The sequence below is a fragment of the Salvelinus sp. IW2-2015 genome, unplaced genomic scaffold, assembly GCF_002910315.2.
Source record: "Salvelinus sp. IW2-2015 unplaced genomic scaffold, ASM291031v2 Un_scaffold2677, whole genome shotgun sequence".
Taxonomy (NCBI): Eukaryota; Metazoa; Chordata; class Actinopteri; order Salmoniformes; family Salmonidae; genus Salvelinus; species Salvelinus sp. IW2-2015.
Genome location: NW_019943983.1, coordinates 25,979 through 40,068, shown reverse-complemented (window position 1 = coordinate 40,068; position 14,090 = coordinate 25,979). Strand labels below are relative to the sequence as shown.

At 43.4% G+C, this 14,090-nt stretch overlaps 1 protein-coding gene across 1 annotated transcript in view; it reads left to right on the top strand.

Moving 5' to 3' along the window:
* LOC112074543 (platelet-derived growth factor D) overlaps positions 1–14,090 on the top strand; it is a gene marked incomplete at its 3' end in the record, with an annotated part of 71,633 nt that overhangs the window by 44,297 nt on the left and 13,246 nt on the right. The gene's annotated exons all lie outside the window — the stretch shown is intronic.

Genomic DNA, 14,090 nt, shown 5'->3' with positions numbered 1-14,090 from the left:
GGTAGTGTGGTTCTATAGTTTATCATGAGATACTCTACCTCAGGTGAGCAATAGCTTTAGACGTCCTTAGAATCGTGCACGAGCTGTTTTACAAAAATACATATGTTCGCCGCCCGTTGTTTACCAGACGCGCTGTTCTATCCTGCTGGTGCAGCGTATAACCAGCCAGCTGTATGTTGATAGTGTCGTCGTTCAGCCACGATCAAGAGCATTAAATATACGTTTTGAATGTCCCTTTGGTATTTAATCACTCCGCGTAGGTCATCATTATACTCCAAAGCTTGCACGTTTGCTAGCAGAATGGAAGGAGTGGGGGTTTATTCGATCGCCTACAAATTTCAGAAGGCAGTCCCCCTCTGGCCCTTTTTCTCCACCTTCTCTTCACGCAAATGACAGGAATCTGGTGTTCCGGAGAAAGCAGTATATCATTCACGTCAGACTTGTTAAAGGAAAAAAGGATTGTGCCAGTCCGTGGGTAGTAATCGCAGTCTTAATTGTCCAGAAGTTGTTTTCAGTCATAAGAAATTGGTAGCGCAAATATGTACAAATAAGTACAAAAATAAGTTACAAACACCGCAATAAATTACAAAAAAGACAATCTGTTGGGAGGTGTTAAAACGTCAGCCTTGTTCTCTGGCGCCATTTTATTATCTTACTGATGCTATGTGTTTTATACTACCATCTACTTGATGATGTGCTTTATACCTACCATCTACTGATGCTTATGTGTTTTATACCTACCATCTACTGATGATATGTTTTATACCTACCATCTACTGATGATCGTGTAGTTTTATACCTACATCTATGATATGTTTTATACCTACCATTACTGATGATGTTTTATAACCTACTCTACTAATGATATGTTTATACTACCATCTACTGATTGATATGTGTTTTATACCTACATCTACTGATGATATGTGTTTATACTACCATCTACTGATGATGTGGTTTTATACTACCATCTACTGATGAGTGTTTTTAATCTACATTATGATTATGTGTTTTATACCTACCACTACTGATGATATGTGTTTTATACCTACCATCTACTGATGTATGTGTTTTATACCTACCATCTACTGATGATTAGTGTTTTTTTATACCTACCATCTACTGATGATACGTGGTTTTATACCTACCATCTACTGATGATGTAGTGTTTTATACCTACATCTACTGATGATGTGTGTTTTATACTCCATCTACTGATGATGTGATTTATACCTACCATCTACTGATGATGTTGTGGTTGGAACTACCAGCTACTGATGTTGGGATATCGGAATAGACGAAGGAGAGAAGGGACTTGAATTGCTCTGTGATTATGGTTAGGGTCACACCTTTTTCTGGGTCCGTAGTGTATCAAGTGTGTCCGAGTGGAGTGCTGGTCTGGGAGCGCGCTCTGAGAGTGCTGATCAACTGTACATCATAATGAATAAGATTACACAGGAGAATCTGATCCTAGATCAGCACTCCTACTCTGAGACATACAGCCCAGGACTGCTTTCTTTAAAAACTGCCAAGAAAAGCTCTGAACCCCAGCCTACATATATAGCAAGAGAGAGAAGGGAGGGAATGCATTGCATAGTGCTTGTACATAGTAGTGGAACCACCATTGTGAGAGAAGAGATGGAGGGGGTAGAGGAGGTGAAGACAAGCATAGGAGGTGAAGATTGGAGGGGAAGGGGGGGTGGGATGAGAGGGTGACGGCGGGGGGAGAAGTGACGCTGACCAAGCCGACCCCCCTCGGCATGCAGCATTACCAGGGGCGGAAGAGTAGCAGGGAGGATCTGTGTGTGTGTGTGTAAAATGTGTATGTGTGTATGCGTGACTGAATCAGAGGAAACGGGAGGGATGCAATATTACAGGTGAGGTGTCAGGAGGGATGGCAACGTGGCTAACACACACACACCACACACACACACCACACACCCAACCATGCTAAAAGCTGAGCAAACACACGGCTGACTCTATAGCCTGCAGCTCAGGAGAGGGAAAGGTTTTAATTGGCCCAGTGGAGATGTTCAGTCAAAACTAGACTTCACACACACTAAGGCCAACAGAGCGAGACAGACCACACCACACAGACACACACACAGGTGACACGTTGTTAAACAGCTGTACTTTACTAATCGGGAATATTTACATCATGTAATTACATGTGAGCGTCCACACACACACACCAGATGGGTAAACAGTAGAGCTGATTACAGACAGGAGGCTGTGGTTTATCCATATCTGTCCATGGTCAGCACAGGGGAATGTCTGTGCTGAGTATGCAATGGGACGGTGTTAGAGTAGTATTCCAGGTCCACTGCTGTAGAGGATGACTGTGTCCTCTCTGTCATGTGAGCAGTCAGATTACTGGGGGTGCAGACCACAATTAATGGAAGGACAAAGGGTTATACATGCATAAACACACACACACACACGACACACCACACACACACACTCCGCTGACATCACACACCACATGCATCCGCACACACACACACACCATTAATAAACGAGTCTATCAACACGTTTTTGTAAAAGAGGCATGTGTACACAATACCTACCTGGATAAATAACGGCGGGACAAACTGACCAGAATCAACGTTAATTGAATAGTCTCGTTTTAGTAGTGTCTGTTTACGCGTACCTTGAGTAGTTGAGACATAAAAATGCATTGTTAAGAAACTCTTTAATCAGAGTATAATGATGTCTGTGTGTTTTGGTGTCCAATGACCGATTTTCCGTTGGACCAACCTCAAATACAAATCGCAGAGTTGAAAATGCTTGTCAGGGAATAAAAATGTGATCTTTCAACTTTTTGGGTGTGACGGCAGGGGAGGGGGGCAGGGCAGGGGCAGGAGGGCAGGGCAGAGGCAGAGGCAGAGGCAGAGGCAGAGGGCAGAGGCAGGCAGGCAGAGGCAGAGGCAGAGGGGCAGGGGCGGCTGTGTAAACAATAGAGCGAGAGGTTTCAGTCTCGCTAAAATCTGTCAGAAATAAGGCCAGTGTGTTTAGTTTTTTTAATTGAACCTTTATTTAATTAGGCACGTCAGTTAAGAACAATTTCCTCATTTACAATGACACCTACACCGGCCCGACGGGCTTATGGACTCCCAATCACGCGTGTGATACAACTGGATTGAACCAGGGTGTCTGCTCTGCACTGAGATGCATGCTTAGACCACTGACAGGGTGTCTGCTCTGAGCACTGAGATGCAGTGCCTAGACCACTGAAAAGGGTGTCTGCCTCTAGCATGAGATGAAGTGCTTAGACCACTGAACCAGGGTGTCTGCTCTAGCACTAGATGCAGTGCCTTAGACCACTGAACCAGGGTGTCTGCCTTAGCACTGAAGATGCAGTGCCTTAGACCACTGAACCAGGGTCGTCTGCCTCTAGATGAGATGCGGTTCAGGAGCTGGGATGCAGGCAACTACCGCTTGGTACAGGCTCCTACAAGAGGGGCTGTCCAGATGGTAGGTGAGTGGTTAGCAGACCACTGAACGTGTCTGCTCTAGCACTGAGATGAAGTGCCTTAGACAGCTGAACGCAGGGTGTCTGCCTCTAACACTGAGATGCAGTCGCCTTCAGACCACTGGCCACTCGGTACCTGTTTATTTGGCCTAATTTTGCCTGCTCCGCCTTTGGAACGATCCCATTTGTTACGGCGGAGACGTGCATCTCATCTTTATATATCTGTGTTAAATAAGAAGGTGCACACAGTGGAGGCGACGGAGACGAGACCAAGTGTATAACATGAGAACAAGCGACATAAACTCAAAAAAAACTTGATTCTTGGGATAAAGGCATTTGGAATATCGCATAAAACATTTTAATAATCAAATTATTTGATATATCGCTCAGCCCTATCTGTACTTGGAAAGGAATACAATGAATATGAGTTTTAAAGTGCATCTCACCGCAGCAGAGGGTGATATTTCTATCAGCTCCCTGGAATCATTTCTGTGCCGAGTGAGATCACACCAACACAACACGTCACAGGACAATTATACTGCATTAAAACAGTGCACAGACAGTTTTTTGTAGTGTGGCGTGTGTGTGCATTACAAACTAGCAAAAAAGAAACGTCCTTCACTGTCACTGCGTTTATTTCTCAGCAAACGTAACATGTGTAAATATTTCGTAAGAACATAAGATTCAACAACTGAGACATAAACTGAACAAGTTCCACAGACATGTGACTTAACAGAAATGAAATGTGTCCCCTGACAAAGGGGGGGTGGGTTCAAAATCAAAACTAACAGTCAGTATCTGGTGTGGCCACCAGCTGCATTAAGTACTGCAGTGCATCTCTCCTATGGACTGCACTAGATTTACCAGTTTGCTGTATCCAGCATACTTGATGTCACGCAAGATGGGTGTACGCCCCTCTGTCCACCAAGGCACCTGGCCAAGCTTCCCGGATACTTATCGGGTGGCGGGAATGCGCCTTCTAGCCTAACTAACCTCTATCGGTTCCCAATACTAGGTCCAGAACACGCTCAAGATGTCGATTGAGATATTGCGGCTCTCTCGACTGGCCATGCAGTCGAACACTGACATTCTCGTCTTGCAGGAAATTCACGCACAGAACGGAGCAGTATGAATGGTAGCATTGTTCATGCTGCGAGAGTCATGTCAGGATGAGCTTGTGCAGGAAGTGGGCTCAATCAGCGGATGTTAGTGGAGTAGGTGAATGTATTTCCTTGTATTACGCCAGCGTTGAGTTGGCTGGCAAGGGAGACACCGACTACTCGTATCAATTGCTTGCTGATCACCCTGCTCGCTCGAGACTTCGTGACTTGTGTCGCTCCGGACCTCATTGAGATCAACGCAGGGGTGCTAGGAGTGAGCTAGGCCGGTCGTGGTAAATTTGTTCATCCTCTTCTTACGACAATGACAGACGCACAATGACGGGGATTAATTATCCCTGGTGAGACAGAAACGCGACTCTCACACAGTCAGTTGAAGAGCACTTCGTTTGCAGTCCGGCTGTCTGGGTCACGTAGATGGTTGGTCTCCTGCTTAGCAATGACGTGTGTATGTCTTGCTTCGTTGAGAGGTTGACATGGTTTGTGTGAGGAGCTGCTGTAACAACAGGCCTAGCCATTTATATGTACTGCAGTCAGCCTTATAATATGACTGATTGCTTTACGTTGTGACGAAGATCTGTTCTGTATTTGTGTTTTACCGACCGGTTCCACAGGTTGCATGCTTTCATTGAACAAGCATGGAAACCAGTTGTTTTTGCTTGAACTCTCCTTGCCTGAACCTTTACCAATTGGGTATATGAATTATTTCGGATCTTTTCAACTCATAGAAGTAATTTGAGAAGAATTTCAGGGTCCTGGAAGGACATATACTTTATTTTAGCTGCTTTTGCCATACATATTTAACTGTTCTACTATACCATGTCTCCGTGAGCGTCAGAAAAGTTTTTGGATCAATTGACACATTCTTTGCAATTTTCTAATATCCTTTAGCTTCTATACTCTGGAGCACTTTGGATTTGAAATGATACATAAATCATGGTGAGGGTATAATTTGTGAACGACTGTCTGCTTTATTTCGAGGTGTTTTCTATACCACTACTCACGGGATTTACACGTTGGGTTGGAGAAGTTCCGGCACTTTCTGTTCATGTTTGACAAGGATTTCACTTATGTTTATTAAAGGTGAACTGTAGTCTCACTCTATTATTCACCTGTGTTCTTTTAGTGCTCATTAAGCAAACGAGTAGTTGTCTTTGGGATTTGGTTTATAAGTGGGTGTGTCTTGGGAGCTGTTCTTTTCGAGGCATTCAAATTGCAAACAATCACAAGCGGCAGTAAGGGAAGCATACCCTCTCAACGTGACAGTGATGGTATGTAGTCTATAGAGCCTCTTGGCTAACGGTCCAGAATAGCTCCGCGCATAGCGTCGGAAGTTACTACTCGACGAGCTAAGTGCTAAATCTCCAATAACTCACACTCATAGATATAGTAACCACATAAATATTTCTGGTTCCCTGTGGTACTATTTCTCTCCTGCTTGAAAGAGCAGCGTGGTTCCTAATGTTTTCTGTACGCTAACTACGTTGACGGTCGGAAGTGTCTTTAAGACTGCCTAAAATAAGGTTTAACTCAGTCTTTTCAGCAAATTGCGCTGACATGGAATTATACCGTAGCGTAAAACATATAACTGTCATAGGTAGTTGGATCATGCCTGCATTTCTTTGATGGAGAATGTGAAATGTAGAATATATGTAGAGAATAACTTCAATTTAATTTCAGATTTCTATTTATTTTCATTCATACAAACTTTGACATGATGTGGTCAGAAAGATCACGCTGACCAAAGCCGACACCCCTCGGCATGCAGCATTACCCCAGGGGGGGAAGAGTAGCAGGGAGGATCTGTGTGTGTGTGTGTAAAATGTGTATGTGTGTATGCGTGACTGAATCAGAGGAAACGGGGGAGGGATGCAATATTACAAGCTGAGGTGTCAGGAGGGATGGCAACGTGGCTAACACACACACACACACACACACACACACATGCTAAAAAGCTGAGCAAACACAGGCCTTGACTCTATAGCCTGCAGCCTCAGGAGAGGGAAAGGTTTTAATTGGCCCACAGTGGAGATGTTCAGTCAAAACTAGACTTCCAACCACATCAAGGCCAACAGAGCGAGACAGACACACACACACAGACACACACACACGGTGACACGTTGTTAAACAGCTGTACTTTACTAATCGGGAAATAATTTACATCATGTAAATTACATGTGAGCGTCAAACACACACACCCAGATGGGTAAACAGTAGAGCTGATTACAGACAGGAGGCTGTGTTTATCCATATCTGTCCATGGCTCAGCACAGGGGAATGTCTGTGGCTGGAGTATGCAATGGGACGGTGTTAGAGAGTATTCCAGGTCCACTGCTGTAGAGGATGACTGTGTCCTCTCTGTCATGTGAGCAGTCAGATTACTGGGGGCTGCAGGACACAAATTAATGGAAGGACAAAGGGTGTATACATGCATAAACACACACACACACACGCACACACACACACACACACACACACACTCCGCTGACACTCACACCACATGCATCCGCACACACACACACACCATTAATAACAAGGTCTATCAACACGTTTTTGTAAAAGAGCATGTGTACACAATCACCTACCTGGATAAATAACGGCGGGACAAACTGACCAGAATCAACGTTAATTGATAGTCTCGTTTTAGTAGTGTCTGTTCTACGCGTACCTTGAGTAGTTGAGACATAAAAATGGCATTGTTAGAGAAACTCCTTTATCACAGTATAATGATGTCTGTGTGTTTTGGTGTCCAAATGACCGATTTTCCGTTGGACCAAACCTCAAATACAAATAGCAAGTTGAAAATGCTTGTCAGGGAATAAAAATGTGATCTTTCAACTTTTTGGGTGTGACGGGCAGGGGCAGGGGCAGGGGCAGAGGCAGGGGCAGAGGCAGAGGCAGAGGCAGAGGCAGAGGCAGAGGCAGAGGCAGAGGCAGAGGCAGGGGCAGGGGCGTGTGTAAACCATAGAGCGAGAGGTTTCAGTCTCGCTAAAATCTGTCAGAAATAAGGCCAGTGTGTTTAGTTTTTTTAATTGAACCTTTATTTAATTAGGCACGTCAGTTAAGAACAATTTCCTATTTACAATGACAKCCTACACCGGCCGAACCCGGGCCCTTATGGACCTCCCAATCACGGCTGTGATACAACCTGGATTCGAACCAGGGTGTCTGCCTCTAGCACTGAGATGCAGTGCCTTAGACCACTGAACCAGGGTGTCTGCCTCTAGCATGAGATGCAGTGCCTTAGACCACTGAACCAGGGTGTCTGCCTCTAGCACTGAGATGAAGTGCCTTAGACACTGAACCAGGGTGTCTGCTCTAGCACTGAGATGCAGTGCCTTAGACCACTGAACCAGGGTGTCTGCCTCTAGCACTGAGATGCAGTGCTTAGACCACTGAACCAGGGTGTCTGCCTTAGACTGAGATGCAGTGCCTTAGACCACTGAACCAGGGTGTCTGCCTCTAGCACTGAGATGAAGTGCCTTAGACACTGAACCAGGGTGTCTGCTCTAGCACTGAGATGCAGTGCCTTAGACCACTGCGCCACTCGGGAGCCTGTTTATTTTGGCCCTAAGTTTTGTCGCCTGCCTTCCGCCTTTGGGCAACGACTCCCATTTGTTACGGCGGAGACGTGCATCTCATCTTTATATATCTGGTGTAAATAAGAAGGTGCACACAGTGGAGCGACGGAGACGAGACCAAGTGTATACATGAGAACAAGCGGACATAAACTCAAAAAAATACTTGATTCTTGGGATAAAGGCATTTGGAATATCGCATAAATTTTAATTAATCAAATTAATTTGTATATCGCTCAGCCCTATCTGTACTTGGAAAGGATACAATGAATATGAGTTTAAAGTGCATCTACCAGCAGCAGGGTGTAATGTTCTATCAGCTCCCTGGAATCCATTTCTGCTGCGAGTGACGATCACACCAACACACACCGTCAGCAGGACAATTATACTGCATTAAAACAGTGACAGACAGTTTTTGTTAGTGTGCGTGTGTGTGCATTACAAACTCAGCAAAAAAAGAAACGTCTCTCACTGTCAACTGCGTTTATTTTCAGCAAACGTAACATGTGTAAATATTTGTATGAACATAAGATTCAACAACTGAGACATAAACTGAACAAGTTCCACAGACATGTGACTAACAGAAATGTAATAATGTGTCCCTGAACAAAGGGGGGTGGGTTCAAAATCAAAACTAACAGTCAGTATCTGGTGTGGCCACCAGCTGCATTAAGTACTGCAGTGCATTCTCCTCATGGACTGCACTAGATTTACCAGTTCTTGCTGTGAGATGTTACCCCACTCTTCCACCAAGGCACCTGCAAGTTCCCGGATATTTCTGGGGGAATGGCCCTAGCCCCTACCCTCCGTTCCAACAGGTCCAGACACGCTCAATGTGATTGAGATTCGGGTCTTCGCTGGCCATGGCAGAACACTGACATTCCTGTCTTGCAGGAAATCACGCACAGAACGAGCAGTATGACTGGTGGCATTGTCATGCTGGAGGGTCATGTCAGGATGAGCCTGCAGGAAGGGTACCACATGAGGGAGGAGGATGTCTTCCCTGTAACGCACAGCGTTGAGATTGCCTGCAATGACCAAGCTCAGCTCCGCGTGATGCTGTGACACACCGCCCCAGACCATGACGGACCCTCCACCTCCAAATCAACCCCGCTCCAGAGTACAGGCCTCGGTGTAACGTTCATTCCTTCGACAATAAACGCAAATCCGACCATCACCCCTGGTGAGACAAAACCGCGACTCGTCAGTGAAGAGCACTTTTTGCCAGTCCTGTCTGGTCCAGTGACGGTGGGTTTGTACCCATAGGTGCTGTTGTTGCCGGTGATGTCTGGTGAGGGCCTGCCTTACAACAGGCCTACAAGTCCGCAGTCCAGCCTTCATAACTATGACCTTAATTGCCTACCGTCTGTAAGCTGTTAGTGTTTTAACGACCGTTCCACAGGTGCATGTTCATTGAACAAGCATGGGAAACAGTGTTTAAACCCTTTACAATCTATGAAGTTATTTGGATTTTTACAAATTAACTTTGAAAGACAGGGTCCTGAAAAGGGACATATATTTTTTTTACTGAGTTTACATACATATATATATATACAGTGAGGTCAAAAGTATTTGGACATTGACACATTTGTTATTTTGGCTCTATACTCGAGCACTTTGGATTTGAAATGATACAATAAATATGAGGTTAATGTGCAGACTGTCTGCTTTAATTCGAGGGTGTTTTCATCCATATCGGATTAACCGTTTAGAAGTTCCGGCACTTTCTGTTCAACGTTTGACAAATTCACTTATGTTTATTAAAGGTGAACTGCACTCACCTATTCCACATGTGTTTCTTTCAGTGCTCATTAAGCACAAACGAGAGTTGTCTTTGGGRTGTGGTTTAAAGTGGGTGTGTCTTGGGAGTGTTCTTTGCCATTCAAATTGCAACAAACAAGGGCAGTAGGGAGAAACTTAGTGACAGCGAGGTAAGCTAAGCTAGCTTTGCTAAAGGCAGAATACCGCCAAGGCCTGAGTTATCGAGAGCAAAGTGCTAACCCAAACAACATCAAAGTAGCTCGCTAACTACACTTGACGTCGGAAGTTCACTTACAGCCAAATACATTTAAACTCAGTTTTTCACAATTCCTGACATTTAATCCGAGTAAAAATTCCCTGTCATAGGTCAGTTGGGATCACCGCTTTATTTTGAGAATGTGAAATGTCAGAATAATAGTAGAGATAATTATTTATTTCAGCTTTTATTTATTTCATCACATTCCCAGTGGGTCAGAAGATCACATACACTCAATTAATATTTGGTAGCATTGCCTTTTAAATTGTTTAACTTGGGTCAAATGTTTCAGGTAGCCTTCCACAAGCTTCCCACAATAAGTTGGGTGAATTTTGGCCCATTACGCCTGACAGAGCTGGTGTAACTGAGTCAGGTTTGTAGGCCTCCTTGCTTGCACACGCTTTTTCAATTTTGCCCACAAACTTTGTATAGGATTGAGGTCAGGGCTTTGTGATGGCCACTCCAATACCTTGACTTTGTTGTCCTTAAGCCATTTTGCCACAACTTTTGAAGTATGCTTGTGGTCATTGTCCATTTGGAAGACCCATTTGCGACCAAGCTTTAACTTCCTGACTGATGTCTTGAGATGTTGCTTCAATATATCCACATAATTTTCCTACCTCATGATGTCATCTATTTTGTGAAGTGCACCAGTCACTGCAGCAAAGCACCACCACAACATGATGCTGCCACTGTTGAAATGGTGTTCTTCAGCTTGCAAGCATCCCCTTCTTTTCCTCCAAACATAACGATGTTCATTATGGCCAAACAGTTCTATTTTTGTTTCATCAGACCAGAGGACATTTCTCCAAAAATTATGATCTTTGTCCCCATGTGAAGTTGCACACCATAGTCTGGCTTTTTTATGGCAGTGGCTTCTACCTTGCTGAGCGGCCTTTCAGGTTATGTCGATATAGGACTCGGTTTACTGTGGATATAAATACTTTTGTACCTGTTTCCTCYAGCATCTTCACAAGGGCCTTTGCTGTTGTTCTGGGATTGATTTGCACTTTTCGCACCAAAATACGTTCATCTCTAGGAGACAGAACGCGTCACCTTCCTGATATGACGGCTGCTTGGTCCCATGGTGTTTATACTTGCGTACTATTGTTTGTACAGATGAACGTGGTACCTTCAGGCGTTTGGAAAATGCTCCCAAGGATGAACCAGACTTGTGGAGGTCTACAATTTTTTCTGAGGTCTTGGCTGATTTCTTTTGATTTTCCCATGATGTCAAGCAAAGAGGCACTGAATTTGAAGGTAGGCCTTGAAATACATCCACAGGTTCACCTCCAATTGACTCAAATCATGTCAATTAGCCTATCAGAAGCATCTAAAGCCATGACATAATTTTCTGGAATTTTCCAAGCTGTTTAAAGGCACAGTCAACTTAGTGCATGTAAACTTCTGATACAGTGAAATAATCTGTCTGTAAACAATTGTTGGAAAAATTACTTGTGTCATGCACGAAGTAGATATCCTAACCGACTTGCCAAACCTATAGTTTGTTAACAATAAATTTGTTGACTGGTTGAAAAACGAGTTTTAATGACTCCATCCTAAGTGTAGGTAAACTTCCGACTTCAACTGTAACTTGCAAATCCGGGTTAGTTTTCAATATCTTTGTATGAGATTAAATGAATTGGCTAGCAGGGATCTTCTTAGCTAGCCAGTTCGAGTTGAAACATTATTGATAGCAAGCTGGCTATCGTTACATCCTATCATCAAACCTTATCGTCAGGTATAGTCGACCGGTAATTTTTTTGTCGAGCAGTTGTTATAAAAAAAAWTTACAAGTTTTATGGCACGTCTTGATTGACGCCTGTCTCAGTGGACTCTGAGGGTCCAGAATATTTTGCAAGGTTGTTAGCGCTTCGGGCTGGACCAAGTTAATAGTTGATACAATGTTTCAAGTTCCTTGCAGACAGGCCATACGTAGCCAAGGTGACTTATTTTAATCAGGATATTTTCTACCTGCAGGCTGCAATGTTTTTATTTGTTGGCTTTATGTAGGCTATTTGTACATAGTTGACAATGGCAATATAAGTTACTTTTAGATTTGTACAATTTTCATTTACATATAACTTGTATTAATCACGTGACAATGATTTTGAGGTAAGCCGACTTTATTATGAAATAAATAACTGTTCCATGAAAATGTGCATATGAAAATCCTAACTGGCACACAGATCGGTGGAAATGGTAAGATAAATTGGCACTCCAAATGGAAAAGGTTGCCTACCACAGGTGTAGCCTATTAGCCTAGTAATGGCAGAATCTGCCAAGGCCAGCAGCAGCGGGAAGAGGTGGTTCGGGAACAGGTATTTTTCTTCTGGTTAGGGTATCTTGATCTCTGGCTTCCTCTTGAGTCATTTGTGCGTCTTAATTATTTACTCACAGTGTGCTTAAAGCATTAGATAAGCTCAGTAGCCTACAAATAGTTGATTTTATAAAAACACACAGGGTGTGTTTAAATATGGGAAAAATACACGTTTTAAAATGTTGACCAGTCGATTGGTCAAAAGAACCGCCGACGCTTTGTTGACCAAGATTTTGTTTTGTTCGGGAACAGCCCTAGTCAGGTACAACGTTAGAAAATCTTCCTCTCTTTAACATTACACATTAGGGAGAGGCTATGTATTTAGCTAGTAACATCTCAGTATCATAGCTAGCTCGGTAACTAGCTACTCGCAATCTACACCAATCACAACCATCATGTTTGTTGTATTTAATCCATTCCTTGCCATCTTGCGCAATATTGTTGACTGCATTAGAAGTTTGCACCAACCTTTTGGAAGGCCATTCCCCTCCTATGCCGAGCATGCATTGCAGACTTGACAACATGTCCGCAACACATAGCAGCTGGGGGTGAACCACACCTTGTTGTCGCTGGGCAATTGGACATTGTTGGCAAAAGTGGACATGTAAGTGATCCGTACCCAACCCATCCATACCCGTCGTGATGCTCACACCAACACAACACCGTCAACACCGTCGACCGGTATAATTTCTCACTCATCAGTTTTCACCATTTCATTCACCAAACTACAAATCTTGATTTGGACGAGACTGACTTTTGGATCAAAATTACACTTTGTAGTCAATTTTGACACCAGAATGAATGTTTCAGACCCACATAGGTTGTTTATAAGCAGATAAGCTGGTTCTAGGAGGCAGTTCTCTTCAAAGTAGTCAAGTTTAGTATTAGGTTGTTTATAAGCAGATAAGCTGGNGGAGACAGTTCTCTTCAAAGTAGTCAAGTTTAGTATTAGGTTGTTTATAAGCAGATAAGCTGGTTCTAGGAGGCAGTTCTCTTCAAAGTAGTCAATTTTAGTATTAGGTTGTTTATAAACTGGTTCTAGGAGGCAGTTCTCTTCAAAGTAGTCAAGTAGTCACCCTCTTCAAGTAGTCACCCTCCCATATTCCACGCAATGATTATATCAAACTTGAGACTCTACAAACTTGTTGGATGCAACAAGTCACTTTTATTGTAAATTAGAATATAATATGTTGCTGAACATTTCTACATTAATGTGGATACTACCGTGATTAGGGATAATCCTGATGAATCGTTAATAAGGATAAGTGTGGGGCACAAAGAKCATACCCCAAAGACACGCTATCCTCTCAACATTACCAATAACGGGAGGTTAGCATTTTGGGGGGAGAAAGATTTCTCACTCATCAATTTTCACCAATCATTCACCAAATACTAAACGTTGACTACTTTTATACACATACTGTATAAGGGTCGTTCCATGTGATTTCCATCACTTTCTAACTGCAACCATTTTGATTTGAAACCCTCCATACATTTTTGCCCATGGAAGTGGTCAGAAAGTGACTTTTTGGATCTGAATGGCAAAACATTTAGGAGCTAGAGGTACTCAGTCATTGCATATCCC